The sequence below is a fragment of the Lactuca serriola genome, chromosome 7 (assembly GCF_051521515.1).
Source record: "Lactuca serriola cultivar US96UC23 chromosome 7, Lser_US96UC23_V15, whole genome shotgun sequence".
Classification (NCBI taxonomy): Eukaryota; Viridiplantae; Streptophyta; class Magnoliopsida; order Asterales; family Asteraceae; genus Lactuca; species Lactuca serriola.
In genome coordinates this window covers 146,403,064-146,424,653 of record NC_136414.1, presented here as the reverse complement: position 1 = coordinate 146,424,653, position 21,590 = coordinate 146,403,064, and positions in this window count along the sequence as shown.

Sequence of the window (21,590 nt, the reverse complement as noted above, 5' to 3'; positions counted from 1 at the left end):
GGATCTTTCCTTATTTGGTAAATTTAGACATTACCACAAATGAAAGAATCAATTTCATATTTCCACTCTTGCTATTAATGGAATCTTATAAGCAACATAGATTTTCATAAATGCCATTGTAAGGATATTTTAAAATAAATAAAATCAAAATTTTTCCTTTTATTTTTAAAAGCTTTGCGGAAAAACTATCCTTACAATGCAAAAGCACATGAAAACTTTATTGTTATCTATTCCTAAACAATATATCATAACTCCTAAGAAGTAGCTCAAGAATCTGATCTTCAAACTATGCAATAGAAATCCATCTACGCGATCAGATTCAACATATTCTTTCTTTAAGTTTATTCACTTTTCTTTGATTCTTAAAACATCAACATGTAACCTAGTCACATCATGTATCAAGAATCTCAGAATAGAAACTTAGCAGAATTAGATAGTGGACTTTACCTGAAGTAGAGTCAAACTTATTGACTTTAACATCCTTAGGTAAACTTAGCAGCTTCGCAACCAATGCCCCTTTCTTTGGAAATATAAACCTATGGACCCTTTGGTAATGGGACTATCTCAAACTTACCTTTTCTCTTTACCATTTTGTCAACCGAGTTGACTATGGCCGATCCCTTTCCATTGGGAAGAGAGAGCTTTACTAGATATCCAATGTCATCATTGTCAATGTCCATAAAGTTTTAGGAAGTTGATCTTAGCAAATGGATAAGATCATTAAGGGTCTTGTCTTAGTCTGTTTCATAGGAGTCCCAAAGGAACTCACTATGTGACTTAGAAAGTAGTTGAGCCACCAACTTTCTCAAGACTTTGACACTCAACTTTCCCGACTTGTCAATATGTGACTACATCTCCAAGGTGTGATCACACATAAACCTTTGCTTGCCAATAGGGCTTGAGTGACCTTAAACTTTTCATGAACTTGTGGGTTAGGGAGAATAATTGGAAGAGGTGAAAGAAGTATGATTTCCATGGGACATCATATTCATTTAGGAAAGCTTGTTTCAAGAGATTTGGGAAGATCATAAATGTCTAAACAAGACATCTTTTGGGAGATATTCAAGATAGTTGATCTAAAGTCCTTAATATAACACCCAATATGAAATATTAAGGCTAGGACCCAACAAACTATTTTATAACTTAGAAGAGGGATGCTGTAATCCAAGCTATAAAATATTTGAAGGTAGGTGAATGACGATTCACCAATTTCCACCAAGATAAACAAAATCTATTATTAGGTTTAAATTGGATTTGAAACTCCTAGATCTTTTGAGATTCATTGAACTTTTCAATGACATGTTTCAATCTCGAGTGTGCCCTTCAAGTTTTGTGACTGGGATGCCGAGGATCACAAAACAAGGTGTGAAGTAACCATGCAAATATATTGGGTACCCTTAATATTTACCCCTTAATCGATGTGCCGGTTAACCACATACGCTCCACCGATACTATGATAAATATTAAGTTACCCTTTGCCTACCTTGTTAAGTCCAGGTTAGTGTGACGGTTAACCACACACACTCCACTAACCGACTTAAACAAAGTGCAAAGTGTAATTTCATGGATTAGCACCTTATTCACTTTTTCCTAAGTAACTAAGATTGGGTATTTATAAAAGGTTTAGTTACTTCATATTTATCATTAATAACTTTAATGAAGGGAGAATTATAGTCCTTGTCCTACCCGTTCGGCTAACGACCCTCCACCAGTCAAGGAAGCGGCCGGTGAGAGTGGACACCCATTAAACTGCCATTTTATAGGCAGTAATCTTATACCCCTCTTATAGACCGGCTTCGTGAATGAAGCCTACTAACGATAAGACTGACTTTACTCTTATACATATATATATATATATATATATATATATATATATATATATATATATATTATTAACATATAATATTATAAAGTATAAGGGTTGAATTTTAACATTTAAAATTCTAAGGGCTAACTTGGAATTAAAGTATTCATAAGTGAAAAAAATTTTAAATTCCAAAACTTGAGGGCAAGTTTTGAAACTATTCAAAACTAATTAATTCCATAACTTATGTGTTTAAAGTAGTTTTAATTAAAAGACTCTTCAAGTTCCATAACTTGAGGACAAGCTATGGAAGACTTTAAACTATTTAAGAATGTAACTTTTCCTTTATTTTGTAACTTATGGAATTAATTAAGGTTGCACATTTTATTACCTAATGAAGTGACTCTTGAACCTCCATAACTTGAGGACAAGACTCTTCTCATTTTCTAACCATTGCCAACTTTTATGAGTTTTATGAAACTTAAATGTGACTTTTCATATAACTTGAGGACAAGTTACAAAAACACGTTTTAGAATCAACTCTTAGATTAAAATGGATTGAAAACACATAATCAATTAACTTTTCTATTAATCTAAGCAACTCATAAGAACAAGATAATTCAAATCAAACTTTTTCTTGTAATTAGCCTAATCACTAAACTAATACAAAACATGAATATATTGACAATTATCCTTGAAATTGGATTAGCATGAACATTACCACATCAAAAACAAGTTTATAAGTCCAAAAACATCTTAGGGTAATCTTCCTAGTCCAATTCCAGCAAAAAAAAAGTCAAATATATGTTGTCTGGGGGTTCAACTCGTCGAGTGCATGAACAAACTCGGCGAGTTGGATGCATTTTGCCTTGGACTCGGTGAGTCCATCAGTGGAATCAGCGAGTCTACTGGGCACGCAGCATACAAACTCGATTTTTCATCCAATTTTGCAAGTATAACAAGAAAACAAGCCTTGGCTCTGATACCACTGTTGGGATTTGAGCATTCTAACACTCCTAAGTGTACATGCAACCCAAAATACCTTGGATCTATGTTTTCTCCATTATACATGAAAATTTGAACTTTCCAAGGTATTCATCCTAACTAGCATAATAACACTGATTCAAATGAATATATCAAGTTAGAATTACATACCTCTTTGATGTAAATTGTCTTCATGAAGCTTGAGTGCCTAGTGCCCTAAGTGTGACACCTCAAATGGTTCACACAACACCAAATACATATGGAATGACTTGAGAGAAATTCACACTTCATGAAAAATGGCTAGCCCTTTCTTTTACTCATAGTAGCCAATTTTCCAAAGAATATGATCTTTATATAGTGTTACAATTAGGGTAAACCCTTAATTGTCATGGCTTTCCATTCCCTTGGATCCATGGGTTCAAATACACCATGGATCATCCATGGAGCATCCTATGGGTTTTAGCCCAACTTGATAATCCATGGAGTCTTAGCCTACTATACAAGTATGGATGATTTACACAATCAACCCATATATTTAATTAGTCTTCTTTTGATCACTTAATTTATCCTAGATTAACTCTTGATCAATACTAATTAAATAATCTTATTAATATATTAGAACTTATAATATATTAACAAACCTTAAGTGTTATTTCTCTCATTATAGTCTATCCAAATGCATGATGCCATGCAACCCAAATGAACCATGCTGGGTCGGGTCAAGTCTTACCAATTATAGTTATGGACTTAGACATTAATCCAACAGTAATTTCAAGGATGAAATGATAGATCCTTACTAGATAGTGTAATGAATCAACAAATCATAGAAAGAAACACTTATAACTTGAAGATCTACAAGGAAAATCGGATGATACTTGAGAGAGAAGTTGATTTCTTGGCTTAGGAGTGTGAAAAGAGGTAAATGGAGGCTAAGACTCTCTTTTATACATGAGAGTGTACAGTTGGGATGGGTGTACGGACGTACACCCATGTGTGCGGCCACACACACCTCATTAAGGGGTGTTTGGTTCAATTGAAAGGTGTTGAACTCAATTATACTCATCCCTAGTCTCATACCTTGATTATATTAGGCTTTAAACACTTAAATTGACTCTAAACAGTGCTAGAAGATAGCAAAAACGAGTCTGACCTTGGTTGATTTGAATAAGTGTACAAGATAGAAATTTCGGGTTGTCACATAATTAGAGAGAAAAACAATGGAATTGAAGAAAGATTGAATTGAATTGGAAAGAAAGTGTACTTTTTGAAAAGGAAGAGAGTTATATTTATAGTGGTAAAAAGATTTAGTTGTTTTTTTTGAAAAGTTACATGATCCAACGGTGTGTGTGTGTATGAGAGAGAGAGAGAGTGTGTGTGTGTGAGAGATAGAAACTTCCATCGGGTAAAGAAACCCGTGACATCTTCAATTTGGCGGTACTGCTCTTCGTCGGAACTAGTACGCCGAGGGTAACACTGATAACCCTTATAGATTTTGGCCTAAGCAATGCTTTTATGACAGGCGAAACTGTTTGTCGTAAAAGTAATGCCATATCTACAAAAAGTTGAAGGATTTAGGATACACATTTTGGCATGTCATAAAAGTATTGTCACAATAGAAAATAAAAATAACACGCAGAACACTATCAAATTAGCATGTCAAGAGTAGTCATCGCCTTATAATTATTTTCACAAAAAGCTCACATCCACATTCCTCCAAATAAAAATCCATCTTCTTAATTTTCGACTTCAAAGCTCGTCTGGAACTGAAATCGATCGATTGGAACCGTGCTCATTTGGAACAAAAATCGATCGATCGTGTTAATCGCCTCAAAGAAACCATACTTTTCAAGATTTGCTTCAATTCTTTCACATCTCAAAAAACCATAAAATTGATTTTGGGTCTCCTGTATTCTATCGGTGTGATGCTCACAAGATCTGTAAATCCCCGCTTAAACTTTCTCAAAACCCTATATTGACCTATGTCTCCTGCCATTGTGGAAAATCATACAATACGCCCTAGTTTTCCTCTCAAGGCGAGTCCATGATTATGAATTTAATCCAAAAATTTCCCTTATTTGTTTAATTTGATTGGAAATCCTTCATTCTAGGTTACATGATTGTGACGTTGAGATTGCCTCACTAGAGAAGAGACCATAGTCGTCCTCCCCTCCACTATCTCACTCCGGCAACCACTCTGGTGATCAATATGAACTTCAGTGATCACTATGAGATAAGAAAAGGTAATTCAGGTCTGATGATTTTATGTCCATTTTATCACTGTGAACTTTGTTGAAGATTTTGTCTATTTTCGATGTTATAAAATTACAGAGGGTATCACAAGACCTAAAGATTCACAAGATGCTCAAATTGCTGCTGAAACCCTCATTTTACATGAACTTGGAGCTACAACAAATAATTTCAGGCCTGTGAAAGTCTATATCCCTCTATCTCTCTTTTCATAATTTTTAACTTCAGATTTATGCTATGAAATACACATAGGGAGCATTCACCGAACAATATTTTGATTCATATATCTTTCTGAGTTTTTGTGTCGTGTTTTTTTGGACCTTTTTGCCCTTGTGTCTTGTAGGTAGCATTCACCGAACCATTTTTTGATTGAGATCTTAACTTTGTTAGTTGTTACCATAGAGGGGGACGTTTTTACCAAGAAGCTAATCAATTTCTTTTTTACATTATATAATTTGAATATCTTATTTCTTATATTTAATGCTTTTATTTGATTTTTAGACTATGAAGAGACTTGTTAATATGAAGGCGAAAGATATTGGTTCAATTGTTATGCGCTAACTTAGAGATGATCCCAAAAATGGTAGCAAACTTTAAGGATCTTTTGGAGAAGATTTTTATCTTCGATCCTGATAAAAGGTTAAGTGTACACCAGGAATTGAGTCAATCATTTATCACGGGAAAGTGACAGTGATGTTGCAGCTGTTGAGTTTTATCAATTTATGATATAAATTTGATTTCAATCTCTCTCTTTCTCTAATGATTGGGCATTTATGTGTCTCTCTTTATCTATTTGCTGACATGGCGGAAGTATGCGGAGACACAACGATCGGTGTTTAGGGATGAGAAGCCTTAAAAAAATATTCAAATTCCACTTTTCATACAGAATCTGATTCAGTTGTTTCCACGAATTGAAAAGTTCAGCCCGTAAAGTTGCTCACAAAGCTACATCACGAGAAAAAGATTCCACAAAATCGGCCACGTCATCTTCTGGTGGAAAAAAGAAATCATAAGGAAGTTCGGAAAATGGTTTTGAGAGTGTCTAGGTCTCGAAAGTCAAGTATGATCCTTCCAAAAGTAAAAACAACCTTCACGGGTCGAAAACAGATGATCTGAGGGGCAATAATGTCAAAGTTTGAAAATTTTAAATAGAGGGTACATGTGGCACTACTTATTGTATACATGTGGCTGTAAGCTTATTGTCCTTCTGTCCCCTTACAAAATGACAATTGATCTTTGGTGTGTGATGTGACTTCTCCTGCTCCAGTAAATCAGTTGGATACTTTTTGTTCAATGTTATTTTAACTTTGTACTATTTCTTTTTTACTTTTCTGAAATAATATATATATATATATATATATATATATATATATATATATATATGTATATATAATTGAATAGAGAAAGCTTATATTTCATAGTGAATTAGATCGGTACATATACACAAGGAGATCCGATTAACATGGATATGTTACAACAATTAAGGAAGACTAAATCTATAATTATCTAGAAGATTAAAGATAATAAACATGTGAATAAAATACATAAATAGAAGATGGATCTGGATCCGGTTTATCTTGGTTTATCTTTTGGTATGCTCCCGCAAGATGGACGATCGTGAGAGGAGACCAATCTTGGAAATAAGAGTGTTAAATCGGTGACATGGTAGAGGTTTAGTGAGAGCATCAGCTAGCTGATCATCACCATTGATGTGAGTGACACGAATGGATCCGGCTTGTACTTTTTCCCTTACAAAATGAAAATCAAGTGCTAGATGTTTCATGCGAGAATGAAAAATAGGGTTGGCTGAATAACATGTAGCACTGAGATTGTCACAAAAAATGGTTGGGGGTAGTAATTGACTGATAACCAAGTTTGGATAATAAGGATATCAACCATTGTATTTCAGTAGTTGTAGAGGCAACTGCCCTAAATTCAGCTTCAGTGGACGAGCGAGCTAAGGTTGGCTGGCGTTTAGAGCTCCAAGAGATTGGGTTAGATCCAAGATAGACCATATAACCTGAAGTGTTGCGGTAAGTTTGTTTGTCACCTGCCCAATAAGCATCATTGAAAGCATGTAGCTGTAGTGGAGACTTACGCTGGATAAAAAGACCATGATTCATTGTTCCTTGTAGATATCGTAGTAATCTTTTGAGTGCTGACCAGTGCATATCAGTTGGGCGATGCATAAACTGTGAGAGTTTGTTAACAACAAACGCAATATTTGGTCTTGTGATTGATAAGTAATGAAGAGCTCCAACATGTGACCTGTAATTTGTAACATTAGAGATAAGTTTGCCATCATCAATAGTAAGAGATATAGAGCTTGACATCAAAGTGGTTGATGATTTGCAATCAATCATATTGGCTTTGTGAAGAAGATCAAGAATGTATTTAGTTTGAGAAAGAAAAAGACCATGAGGATGATGAACAACTTTGACTCCAAGAAAATAAGAAAGAGTTCCTAACTCTTTGATAGAAAAGAGTTTAGCAAGGGAAGTGATAAAAGCTGAAACACGGGACGAGTTTGGACCAGTGATTATTATATCGTCTACATAAACAAGAGTATAGATGGGAGAAGATGTTGATTGATAAAAAAACAGGGAGGAATCAGAGATGGTTGGTTTGAAGTTTAAATAAAGTAAGTAAGATTTAAGTTCATGATACCAAGAACGAGAGGCTTGGCAAAGACCATAGATAGCTTTATTTAGTTTGCAAACATGGTAGGGGAAGGTGGGGTCAATGAAACTGGAGACTGAGACATGTAAATAAATTTGGTGAGATGTCCTTGTAAAAAGGCATTGTTTACATCTAGCTGGCGCAAGCACCAGTTTTGAGAAGTAGCTAAGGAAAGAACGAGTCTATGGGAGGCAGGTTTGAGGACCGGACTAAAGGTTTCACCATAATCAAGTCCTGGTTGTTAATGAAAACCTTTGGCTACTAGTCTAGCTTTAAGGCGATCAAGATAACCATCAAGTTTGTATTTGGTACGATATACCCATTTACATCCAATTAGATTAGGAGCTGAATCACGAGGGACAAGTGTCCAAGTACTATTATTGATAAGAGCATCATACTTAGTTTTCATAGCCTTGCGACATGGAGGTTGTTTCAAAGCTTGAGTGATTGTATGAGGTTCTTGAAAGGAGGAGAGAGTAGCATGATAAAAACTGAAATCATCATTGTGATATTTTGAGTTGGGTTTAGGATTATTGCGAGTGATGATTTTAGTTCTGTCATGAGACTGGGTGGGTGCGGAATTTGATGTGGGTGTATTAGGACCAGGTTGTGAGTGGATGGACTCGTTAGAGTCAATAGAGGTGGATGGAGATTGGTAAGAGGTAGAGGTAGATGAGGTAGGAGAAGACTGTGATGTGGAAGGTGAATTGGATTCTGAGGAGAGAGGAGGAGAGGTGGGTGGTGTGACAAGTGGTGGAATATTTGGTGAAGGTGAAAGTGGAAGTAATTGTAGGTGTAGTAAAGTATATGGTTCAGGGATAGATGATGGCTTGGTATTTGTATGTCTAGTATAAGGAAAATTAGATTCAACGAAGTATACGTGTCTAGATGTGTAAATTCTGTTGGTAATAGGATCTAGGAGGTGATATGCACTTTGAGAAGAGGAGTAGATAATGAAGATGCATGGTTTGGAGCGGTATTGAAGTTTGTGATTGGTATAAGGTCATAAACATGGGTAAGCAAGACAACCAAAACTCCTTAGTTTTGTATAGTTTGGATGTTTTTGAAAAAGTTGGAAATATGGGGAGGTGTTATTAAGGGTGTTTATGGGTAATCGATTAATTAGATAGGTGGCTGTTGTGACAGCAAAAGACCAGAATTTTAATGGCATTTGTGCATGAGAGAGAAGAGACAAGGAAGTTTCAATGATATGGCGATGTCTTCTTTCAGCATACCCATTGTGGTTAGGGGTATGTGGAGGAGATGTGAGGTGGGAGATACCACGTGAAGCAAGGTGAGGGGCTAGTTTAAGGTATTCGCCTCCATTATCAGAGAAGAATTGTCTGATTTTGAGTTGGAAAAAGTTTTCATCAAGTTTTTGAAAACATATGAAGGTGTTGAGAGAGTCAGACTTGTGTTTTAATGGGTACAACCATGTGTATTTGGTAAAATGATCAACAAAAATGATATAGTATTTGTAATCATCTAGTGAGTGAATTGGAGAAGTCCAAACATCTGAAAAATTTAATTCAAGAGGACGTGTTGAAGTAAGAGAAGTATTATATAATGGAAGCTTATGGCTTTTATTAATGAAACAAGAATTACAATTGTTTCGCAATGAAGTAATTGCTGGAATAGTAGAAGCTAAGTGTTGTAAGACTCTAAGATGCGGATGCCCAAGTCAATGATGCCATGGGATGGATTTATTGGAGAGGAAAGCCAGATGTGGATGTGTAGAATGCAACTCATAGATGCCTTGACTAGCCATTCCTTGGAGAAGGGTCTGTTTGGTTTTGAGAACCTTAATAAAAAAATAAAATGAGTAGAATTGGATTAGTATAGTATTATCAATACATAAAAGAGAAATAGAGATGATGTTTTTGGAAATAGAAGGAACAAAAAGGACATGAGTGAGAGTGAAGGTAGTAGTAGAAAATTTTAGAGAAAGAGAGCCAATATGAGAGATACCATCATAATTTCGGTTTTTTCACAAAATACCATCGTACTTCTATTTTTTCACAAAATACCCTCATAATTTTGTTTTTTCACTAAATACCCTCATAGTTTTGGTTTTTCACAAAATACATCATACTTTCAGTTTTTCATAAAATATCCTCATACTTGCGTTTGAAACACATAGTGGCAAACAAATTTCAATTATAATCACACTAATCATAAACAATCAAAAAGTTTCATTCAAAAACATTAAAATTGTTAAGAAGCATCAATAACTTCTAGATTATTCATACATTGTTTATATCTAAAACATGAAAAATGTGCAGTTAACCAAAAAATGACATGAAGCAACTAGTTTTTCTTTTGCCGGACAGAAATAACACGTCTTATCATTATGTCTCTTGCAAGGATTCATCTGCCTGATACATGAAAAAAATAAAAAATTGTTAATATAATCATTAGAATTGTTAATCATGAAAACTAAATTATTATTATAATTACCTTTCTTTTTTAACAACTAGTAGCATAATGACCAATCCTTGACAGTAAGAACATGTTCATTTTTAGGGGCTTCTAAAGAAGACTTGATTCAACTTGCAAGTTTAGGACGCCCTTTTGTAGTAACTGGACCAAGAGGATCATGGATAGATAACTGTGGTATCATATCTACTTGCGAAATTCCCATACAAGAACTTTGAGATGCATTCTCCAAAGACATAGATTTTTTTGATTTGTTTGATAATTCAAAAGACTTATCAATATCGTATTGAGTTTTTGTATCTCCGAAGGGGAGTCCCTTTCTTGTTCAATTAGTTTAGTAAAATTCGAAAGAATACAAAATAATGTGTAGGCACTAACTCCATTTTCATTATTTATTTCTTTGAGTCCGATACTAACACTACCTAATTTGTACCTAGCATCAAGGGTCCGTCGCGATAAAATATAGTGACTCGGCAGCTCTTGAGCATGCTTATTCTTCATCACATATAAGTTATGCTTGCATAAAATCCTATTTGTGTCATACATAGAACACGAACATGTGATATTGACTTGATTTGAAGAACAAAAAGTAATAATACGCCAATATTTATTATCAACATACAATTGCCCAACTCTATATGTGCTTTCTTTTGTAGTTTTTGTTATGGTCTCGTGAGTCAAACTGGTAATAGCTTTGGGCCATTCTTTATTGAAAGTATCAAACATCTTTCTAGTATAAAATTGACCTGCTTTTGCTTCGATCGGATTCACTGAATAAAGAACCGGTCTCGAGTTCATAGTCTTGATGTCTTCATCTTCTTTGGCAGCCCTTTGTGACTCAACAACCTTTTTGCATTGTACAACGAATTCATTCAACATGGTCCTTGAGTTAACAAATCCATCAAACAATGAATTGATACTCTCACTTCATCCGGTTGTAGTCATACTAGCAAAGAAAATATCCTTCAAGAAGGGTTTAAACGAATGTATACGGTGGTTATACATATTAGTAAGCCAAAAATTACTTTACACTTCATACTTAAGATATATATCTTCCCATGTGGTTTCAAATTGTTTAACGGCGTCACTATTTACGCATTGTTTGTGCGTCTCTTGAAAATCACTGTAACGGGAAGCATATGATTGAAGGTGCTCAGTTTCATGCTTCCTAATATGCCATGAACAAATGCGATGTCGAGTCTTTGGAAACACTTTTCTTATTGCCTTTCCCATAGCTTTGTCTCTATCGGTAATAATTGCCTTTGGATACTTGTCAAACATACATTTGAGGAAATGTTCAAGTAACCATTCAAATGTCTCTTCCTTTTCATTTTCAAGCAATGCTCCACCAAGAAGTATAGACTGCCCATGATGATTCACCTCAATAAAGGGATAAAAGGGAATCTTGAATTTATTAGTCATATAAGTGACATCAAACACAACAACATCTCTGAACTTTGTATAGGCATCTCTTGTTCTACCATCAGCCCAAAAGATATTTCTAGGATACCTATCATCGGACAAATCCACGACAAAATACTGATCACTGTCAATAATGTTTTATCTTGAAAATGTTTTATAAGTCCATAGAACTCCTTTCCTCTATGTTGTTTCGATGCTCAGATAAAGCATTATCACATTGCTTTGAAGTTACATCAGCTACATTTGAGATTTTTAGTGTATTAACAACCTTTTTAATCTAAGAAGGTTTCAACCCTGCTTGACCAAATTGCACCATAAGAGATTTACCTTCTATTGAACGGTGGAAATTGTTATGATGTCGATGCTTCAGCACCTTCGTAGGTGTCATGGTCAAGTCGTGATTGTGTGTGTCATTAAACGAGTCCACTACCATTTTCCATCTTCTTGTCTTGTTATTCGAAGCATAGCTTGACATCCAGTTCTAACATCTCTATGACGTTTTTTCTCATTTTCACTTGAATCATTTTTGTCCATCCGTTTGAAACCTTCTTTGTTGCATACATATATCTTCCGAAAGGGCTCATTTGTATTAGAATTTTTAATTGTGTCATCTCTACGTATACCAAAGCCATGCAAAAATGAATAATCATTATAAAATGTATAGGCATCATCAGGTGTATCAAAAACCTTTCCCAGTATCCTTTCATCATCAACATCATCTTTGTCAATTTTAATGTTCACACCGAAATCGTTAAGTTCTTCAGTTTCATATGTTGCTTCCATGAAATTTTTTATGTCAACATTTTTATTTATATACGGTTTTATAGCCTTATCAGTTGCTTCAGTTTCAAGCACCATGGCCTGCATAAAACCACAAGTAAAAGACAATGGCAAGTTGACCCTATTAATGGCATGAGAGTAACTTTTTAGAGATGACCTAACTTTTTCATTAGATCAAAAGTAAAAAATTTAACTAAATTTGATCAAACAAAAGCAGCATAGATAATAACAGAACACGTAAAAAAATCTGTTGGTAAATAATCAGAACATAAAACATATGCAAAATTAATATATTTATATAATAATCACTTTTCCCAATTCAAGAATTGTTCGATCAGACACCACTTAAATTTCTGATAAAGGCCATAGTAGTTGAAAGTGAAATCATTGGTGAATTGTGAAAAGCGTTATAGCAAACCAAACAAAAGTAACATGCACATTCACCTGTGAATTGAAACATCTTAGGATGTTGCAGCCACATTTTATCTTTTTTTGGGAAACACGATTTCTTTGATTTTTTTCCTTTGAAATCGTTTTTTTAACTTCTGTGAATTAACTATTTTTTCGTATGAATTACAATAACGTGTAATTACGATTTCAATGATCACTTTGTAACATCCCAAATTTCGAGTCTAAAAATTTCGTTCATAATTAAGTAATTTATAAAATCGTTTACAGAAAACATTGTCAATATCATATCAATCCATAAACCATCATAAACATGTCTCAAAATCAAAAAATCAAACAACAATATAAATCAGAGTACAATCCCAGAAAACTCATTGCGGAAACCAAGTGCATGTGATGCGCTGCTATGCCGCCAGCTCCTTCCCCTTAGATGAAGAGGTACCTGAAACCAAAACTGAAACTGTAAGCACAAAGCATAGTGAGTTCCCCCATCATACTACATACCATACAATCATACAAGTTGGTGGGGGAATTTTGGGGTGCCCGACCTACCTATGTCAAGCCATTATGGGGTGCTGACTACCCGTGTCAAGCCATTATGGGGTGCTGACTACTCGTGTCAGGCCATTCTGGGGTACCTGCCTACCCTCAGGTCTTTCTCACCCGGTCACGGGGACTATTCACCCCTACTACAATCACATAATAAACTATCATAAACATGTTGTCATACATATCTGGGGTTTCCGGCCTACCCTTCGGTACTAACAATCGATCGGGGGACTATTCCCCTCGCACTACCACTATCACATAGAACTTAGAATACTGGCACATAAAACATATCAAGTAATAGCAACCCGACAATTATCACAAAGACAATCATCTCAACTGTAATCAACTACTAGTGGGCCGACCTTGGTGCCTTAGACCCACTTCTAGTGGAAGGTAACTCACCTCAATGTCGCGCAGTGTCTGAATTGTCCTCGGTGTGAAAATCGACTCTCATCGACTCCTCGATTCCTCCATAACAACTCTTCTAGGTTATCAAATCGTACTAGTAATGCTTACCAGGGTCAACTCAAATCTGGTCAAAGTAAACTTTGGTCAAAGTCAACCTTCAGCTGACTTGACTCGCCGAGTTGGTCTACCAACTCGTCGAGTCCCTCTTCATTCAAAATGATCCAAGTCTCGACTCCACTTGTCGAGTCTAGCAACAACTCGACGAGTCCTTCTTTAACCATAATATCTGGACCATCTTCGACCGACTCGTCGAATTCCCCTTGGACTCGTCGAGTTCATCTCCCTCATAAGAATGTGTTCAGTCTATGACTCGCCGAGTTGTATGAAAAACTCGTCGAGTCCATGTTACTGGTATGGGAAATTGCCTTCATGCCTTGGACTCGCCGAGTTTGTTCGTACACTCGTCGAGTCCCATGATTTCTAGGTCTATAATCTCGTCCAACTTTGTTGAGTCCTACTCTAGACTCAACCAGACCCCCAAAACAACAAAGGTTGGGGAACCACTACCCGGCTCGCCGAGTCCCAAGAACAACTCACCGAGTCCACCAAGGTCCATGCCCATAAACTCGATTTCTGCTAAGCTTTTCTCATTCAAAGGGTAGATCTAACCTCCTAGGGTCGATATAACACGTAAAGCCACAAACTTTACGTCCATGCATGGGTCTTAAAGCTCAAAAGGACCAAAAATGAGACCCACAAGATGCATGAGGCTCTCATGGCCATAGATTTGGAACCTTTATGCCATGAGACCCCTCCAAAGAGCAAGATCTGAAGCCATAACTCTATATTACAACCCACAACCCAAAAATGGCTTAGAATGACCTAAAGATACCAAAATCCAAGCTCGAAAGATGAATAAACACATGGAAGATCAAGATAAAAGCATTTTAACTTAAATAATCTGGAAGTGAAACACAATCTCTAGATCTTCTAGCTTCAAATTGAACTCCCAAGTTCCTTTCCTCTTCTCAAGCTTCACAATCCACCAAAATGCACAAAAATAGCCTTAGAACACTCAAACAAGGCTAGGGTTTTAGGCTAATGACTTCTGGAAGTATAAGGGACGATGGAGGCTGAGATGGGGAGGGATAAGTTGTTTAAATAGGGTGCAAACCCTCAAATTTAGGGTTTCACTGAAACAACATCTACTCGCCGAGTCAGTCTCTCTCGACTCATCGAGTAGATCACTTAAACTTCCCACAGATCATGAGTCTACTCGTCGAGTTAGGCCCCTAACTCGTCGGGTCCTAGAGAAAAATACAAGAATTACTTGAATTAAATGCATACCAGGAATCAGGTGTGTTACAAATCTCCCCCACTTATTTTATACTTCGTCCTCGATGTCTGCTGCTAGGTCCTAAAAAAGCTCGGGGTAATGCTCCCTCATCTCGTCCTCCGGCTCCCAGGTACATTCCGAGCCCTTGCGGTGCTGCCACTGCACCTTTACCAGCTCCATTCTCTTGTTCCTCAGATCCTTCGACTTCCTTTCAAGGATCGCCACTGGAAGCTCGATGTAGTTCAAGCTGCCATCAACTTGAATATCTTCTAAAAGCACCACTACTGAATCGTCCACCAGACATTTCCACAACTGGGAGATGTGAAAAGTGTTGTGAATCTGACTGAGTTCGGCTGGAAGATCCAGCTTATATGCCACTTTGCCCACCCGGGCTACAACCCTGAAGGGTCCAATATACATGTGGCCCAGCTTGCCCCGCTTCCTGAATCGAATGACGCCCTTCAAGGCGACACTTTCAGGAGCACCATATCCCCGGCCTGGAACTCCAGGTCCGATCGAATCCTATCGGTATAACTCTTCTGCCGACTCTGAGCAATTTGAAGCCTGATCCAAACCCGTTGGATCCTCTCCGTAGTCTTGAGTACCACTGCGGTACTCCCCATGACCCTCTAACCAACCTCACCCCAGCATATCAGGGTCCTGCACTTCCTCCCATACAACATCTTGAAAGGAGGACGGTCGATACTCGCATGATAGTTGTTATTATAGGAGAACTCCGACTGAGGAATGTAAGTATCCCAACTACCTCCGAATTCCAAAACACACGCCCGCAGTATATCCTCCAGAGTCTGGCTGGTCCGTTCACTCTGGCCATCCATCTGCGGGTGGAAGGCGGTGCTATAATGCAGATGAGTAACCAGCTCTTCATGAAACTTCTTCCAGAACCTGGAAGTAAACCGTATGTCTCCATCCGAAATCACTGAGACTGGCACTCTGTGCCGAGCTACTACCTCTCGAATGTAGATATCGGCCAACTTCTCGGCCGAGATGCTATCCTGGATCGGTATGAAATGGGCACTCTTGCTCAATCGATCCACGATGATCCAAATCGAATATACCCCCCCGTGTAGTTCTGGGAAGCTTTGTGATGAAATCCATAGTAATATCTTCCCATTTCCACATGGGAATGTCCAACGGTTGCATCTTGCCGTGAGGCCTCTGGTGCTCAGCCTTGACCCTTCTGCAGGTCAAGCACCTCTCGACATACCAAGTGACGTCCCACTTCATGCAAGGACACCAATAGTCGGGTCAAAGATCTCTGTACATCTTCGTCGCTCCGGGATGGATAGAAAACCTGGATTTGTGCGCCTCCTCTGTCAATACCTGACGCACACCTCCATGATATGTGACCCACACCCTACGGTGAAGAGTCAACAATCCACGGCTTTCATAGTCGAAGGAGGAAACCTGACCCACAATACGCTCGCTCTTGCGGTGTTCCTCATTCATGGCATCCTGTTGGGCCTCCCGAATCCGTTCCAACAGCGGAGTTACAACTGTCATCCTCATGTAGATATCCCTAATTGGCGCTACCTCGCGGCTAAGCGCGTCGTCCATGATATTGGCCTTCATCGGGTGGTAGAGGATCTCACAATCATAATCCTTTACCACATCAAGCCACCGAAGCTGCCTCATATTCAGATTTGGCTGATCCATGAGATACCTCAAGCTCTTGTGGTCCGTGTAAATGGTACAACGAACCCCATAGAGTTAATGACGCCAAATCTTGAGGGCGAAAACAACAGCCCCCAGCTCGAAATCATGCGTCGGATAGTTCCCCTCGTGAGGCTTCAACTACCTCGAAGCGTAAGCGATAACATGCCCTCTCTGCATCAATATCGCACCCAAAACTGAGATGGATGCATCGCAATATACTACAAAATAACCCATGCCCTCCGGCAGGGCTAAGATTTGCACCTCGCACAATCTCTGTCTCAACGTCTCAAATGCAGCCTGCTGCTTAGCCCCCAGCGAAAGACCACGAATTTCCACATCAGCCGGGTCAGGGGTACGACTATCTTGCAGAACTCCTGAATGAATCTCCGATAATATCCTGTCGATCCTAGAAAGCTCTGAATCTCAGATGGAGACCTTAGAACCTCCCACCTCATCACAGCCTCTACCTTGGCCGGGTCAACCGAAATGTCGTTCTGGTTGACATGATGCCCAAGAAACTGCACCTCGCACAACCAGAACTCGTACTTGGAGAACTTAGCATACAAGCTCTCCCACCTCAAAATATCCAAAACCTCCTAAGAGGATTTGTTTCCATTGTCATTAGGTTGGTCACATGAAGACCAACTATCCGTAGCTCGCCGCCAAGCCAGCACAGGGTTCCGCATTGACTACTTTGAGGATTGGGGATGGGAGGCCAGTCAAGGTGGAGCCTCCGAAGGCTCAGGGGTGAGCCTTCCAGCTTACGGCCAAGGAGGCCAAGGCAGCACCGGATGTGGTTGCTGGTATGTTTCTATTTCTCTATTTTAGTTATTATATATGTTTTATGCTTATTGGTTGTACCTGTGTTTAGGTACATTTTTAGTAAATTCTTTGCCTGCTTTGGTATTATTCGACTCGGGGGCAAGTCGATCGTTTGTATTTCAGGCTTTCAGTAGAGGGTTCAGTGTGTCAGTGGATGAGCTTGAGTGTCTGTTGCGAGTGTTGATCGCCAACGAACACGACGTTTCTGCTTCTTCGGTTTACCGGGGATGTGAGTTGGAGATTTTTGGGGTATCCTTCCTGACAGACTTGATCCCTATTCCCATGAGGGTGGTATGCGTGATAGTAGGGATGGATTGGCTCAGTTGATTTGGCACCATGATCGATTGTGAGGGGCAGCGAGTGGTGGTTCGTACCCCAAGTGGGGGAGAACTAGTGGTATATGGCGAGGGCACAAGGATCAGATCAAGGTTTTGTTCGGCAGCCAGGGCTCGATAGTGTATTCAGCACGAGTGTGCCGGTTATTTAGCGTATGTGGTGGATAAGCGGGATAGGGGGCAGTTCTCGGTCTTAGAGGTCCTAGTGGTTAGGGAGTTTGTTGACGTCTTTCCGGAGGAGTTGCCTGGAGTGCTTCCGGAGAGGCAGGTTGAGTTCAGGATTGATCTAGTGCCGGGTGCGGCCCCTATCGCGAAGGCATCATACCGTCTGGCACCACCGGAGATGCATGAGTTGTCATCTCAGCTGCAGGAGCTGCTGGGTAAGCAATTTATTCATCTGAGTAGTTCACCCTGGGGAGCACCAATCCTCTTCGTCAGAAAGAAGGACGGTTCGCACAGGATGTGCATTGACTACAGGGAGTTGAACAAGTTAACGGAGAAGAACCGTTATCCACTCCCGAGGATAGACGATCTTTTCGATCAGCTACATGGTGCATCTTGGTTCTCCAAGATCGATTTGAGATCCGGGTATCACCAGGTTAGGGTGAGGGAGGAAGATATGGAGAAGACCACGTTTCGGACTCGTTATGGTCATTACGACTTCGTGGTGATGCCGTTTGGGCTCACCAACGTGCCGACTGTGTTCATGGATTTGATGAACCGAGGCTGCAGGCCGATGCTCGATCGCTCGGTTATTGTGTTCATAGATGATATCTTGGTGTATTCCAAGACCCGAGAGCAACACGAGGAGCATCTTAGGGAGCTGCTGGAGGTTCTACGGCGAGAACGGCTGTATGCCAAGTTCTTGAAGTGCGAGTTTTGGTTACGTGAGGTCCAGTTCCTTGGACATCTCGTTAACCAGGAGGGGATTTTGGTCGATCCGGCCAAGGTGGAGGCAGTTATGTAGTGGTAGATTCCGAAATCTCCCTCGCACATCAGGAGTTTCTTGGGTTTAGCAGGGTACTACCTTAGATTCATTCGAGATTTCTCCAAAATTGCAGTACCCCTCACTCATTTAACGAGGAAGGGGTGGATTTCCGGTGGGGCCCTGAGCAGTAGAGGGCTTTTGACATCCTGCGACGGTGTTTATGCGAGGCGCCGGTGTTGACCCTCCCCGAGGGAGTCGAGGATTTTGTATTATTTTATGATGCATCCATCTCGGGCTTGGGGGAAGTCCTCATCCCGATGGGACGAGTGATAGCTTATGCATCGCAGCAACTGAAGCCGCATGAGCCAAGATACCCTACGCACGATCTTGAGTTGGGAGCGGTGGTTTTCACTCTCAATATTTGGAGGCGTTATCTGTACGGGTTCTGTTGCACTATATATACGGATCACAAGAGTTTGAGACACATCATGTATCAGCCGAACCTGAACATGGGGCAGCGCAGGTGGCTGGATGTGGTCAAGGACTATGATTGTGAGATCCTTTACCATCCAGGTAAAGCGAATGTGGTTGCAGATGCTTTGAGCCGCAAGTCAGCTGGGTCTTCTACCCCGGCAAGGTGTATGAGGATAGCAGTGGATTCCCCGCTTGTAAGCTTGATTAGGGATGCTCAGGTCGAGGTTATGAGATCAAAAAACTGGAAGTTAGAAAGGATTAAGGGCGAGACCGCCCGGTTTGTTTAGGATAGTCGTGGATTATTGAATCGATACGGTCGGATTTGGGTTCCGGTGTCCGGAGGGGTCCTCCAGACCGTGATGGAAGAGGCTCATAAGTCTCACTTTTCCATTCACCCAGGGGCCACCAAGATGTACTGCAATTTGAGTTTGAGTTATTGGTGGCCTGGTATGAAGTGAGAAATCGCTTGGTATGTGGAGAGGTGCTTGACCTATAGGATGGTCAAGGCCGAGCATCAGAGACCGCATGGTAAGCTACAACCTCTGGAGATTCCCATGTGGAAATGAGAGCAGATCGCGATGGACTTCATTACGAAGTTGCCGAGGATGGTGAAGGGGTTCGATGCTATATGGGTCATCCTGGATCGATTGACCAAGAGTGCCCATTTGTTGGCCATACGGGAGAGTTCGTCGGCTGAGAAATTGGCGGACATGTACGTCCGCGAGATTTTCTCTCGTCATGGGGTCCAAGTCTCCATTGTCTCTGATCGGGATGTCAGGTTTATTTCCCATTTCTGGTGGAAGTTCCATGAGGAACTGGGTACGCGGCTGTTGACCTTGACTCGGCGAGTGGACAAGTACTTCAAGGAAATCGGTGAGTAGCCAAGGGTACTCGGCGAGTAAGGGTCAACATGGACTGTTGACCTTGACTAAGGACTTCGAATTTGACCAAGGGTTGACTAGTTGGTTTATGGAGTACTTTGTAAGGTTGAGGACTTATGGGTATATTCGTATTATGGTAATAAGTGGTGGAGTTTTTTGGCAAGTGATCCAAGATTTGGAGTTTATCTACCGAGTCGACATCTGCAAGGTGAGTTATCCTCACCGTATAAAAAGGGGTCTAAGGCACCAAGGCCGACCCTTTAGTTGTTATGGTTATGTTATGATATATGTGATTATGATCTGAAATATCGGAATCAGGATAGACAGTATGTTATGTTTCTATGATCCTTAGGGATTGGTATGTTAGCAGCCTGCTGGGCCTGTGCTCTAGTTATGAGAGATTGCTATGATTGATGATCCATAAGATAGATAGATTTGATGTCCGTATATGCCAGTATATGTTAGTTACGCGCACATGATTATTTGCCTGTTGGTTGGGTGTGACAACCCGAAATTTCCATTCTGAACAAACCATATCAAGCCAATAGAAGTTAGAACTGTTACAGTGAAATTCCAGACTTTGGGTATAAGTTTGAGTATTTCAGGGTTAGCACTTACAGAGATATCAGGAGAATGAATGCACCGGGGTTTTGTGCAACAATGTTATTCCAATACTCTAGGATATTAGAGTTCATTCCGGGAATAAAATATTTTCTGCCAAAAATCTCAGGACTATATATAGAAATCTAAACCATATTCTTTCAGTAGTTACATTTACAACTAGAGAAAAGCCAAATTCTCTCTCACGGATCTTCGGGTTTTTATCCCAAATCATGAGTACTTCTATCTAGTTGTATTATATAGCTTAGATTATGTTTTATAACATCAAAATCGAATCAAAACCCCAAGATTTGGGAGTTTACCGCCCAAGAACACTTGGAGAGTAAACTCCATTTTAAGGGCCAAAAGTGTGCCAATGTCCCTCAAAGAGTGTATGAAAGACACCTACTTGACATGGAACGTCAACTGGATGAACTGAGAGTTCACCAGAGGGATGACCGTCGCCAATAGTAGATGCTTTACTTTATTTTCCTTGTTAAAAGGAATCGTGTTTCTGTCTATGCCCTATGTGGCATTTTTTATGAAATTATGTTGTACTGTAAGTACTTTAGGTTAGGTCGTTATGATGTCAAGAACTATCTTCTCTGGATATGATGTAAGACCTTTACAAGGTCATTTTCCCGAATCTTTACGTCGTGAATATCAAAGATTTTGACAGTCGGCTAACGTCCGTGTCATTCTTCATTCAAGTACTTTTCTCATACTTTCATTGGAGTCTATCTGAAACATGCTTTAGTCAAGTCATTAGACTATAGTAATTTAGCTCCGGAGACATTTCCAAGTCTTTTTTAGTGGTTGG